This window comes from Bison bison, unplaced genomic scaffold, assembly GCF_000754665.1.
Source record: "Bison bison bison isolate TAMUID 2011002044 unplaced genomic scaffold, Bison_UMD1.0 scf7180017864203, whole genome shotgun sequence".
In the NCBI taxonomy this organism is placed as follows: domain Eukaryota; kingdom Metazoa; phylum Chordata; class Mammalia; order Artiodactyla; family Bovidae; genus Bison; species Bison bison.
In genome coordinates this window covers 7,310,360-7,310,861 of record NW_011494775.1, presented here as the reverse complement: position 1 = coordinate 7,310,861, position 502 = coordinate 7,310,360, and positions in this window count along the sequence as shown.

Genomic DNA, 502 nt, shown 5'->3' with positions numbered 1-502 from the left:
CCCTGCCAGTCCAGTGGTTAATATTCCACACTTCTACCACAGGGGGCACATGTTCAGTATCTCATCAGGGAACTAAGATCCTGCATGCTGCATGGAGTGGCCAAAAATAACTAAATAAATAAAATTTTAAAATGAGATTGTAGATGAGAAAGTAGATTCATAAACCCAAGTTGCTTCAAGCACACTTAAAAGTTTTCTGATAAGCAGGTCAAACATCTGTTTTTAGGTTAATATTTAAATTAAAAATCACATTTTAAGTGGTGAGTATGGAGGTTCGTGACATTGTACAGGAGACAAGGAGCAAGACCATCCCCAAGAAAAAGAAATGCAAAAAAGCAAAATGGCTGTCTGAGGAGGCCTTACAAATAGCTGTGAAAAGAAGAGAAGCGAAAAGCAAAGGAGAAAAGGAAAGATATACCCATTTGAATGCAGAGTTCCAAAGAATAGCAAGGAAAGATAAGAAAGCCTTCCTCAGTGATCAATGCAAAGAAATAGAGGAAAA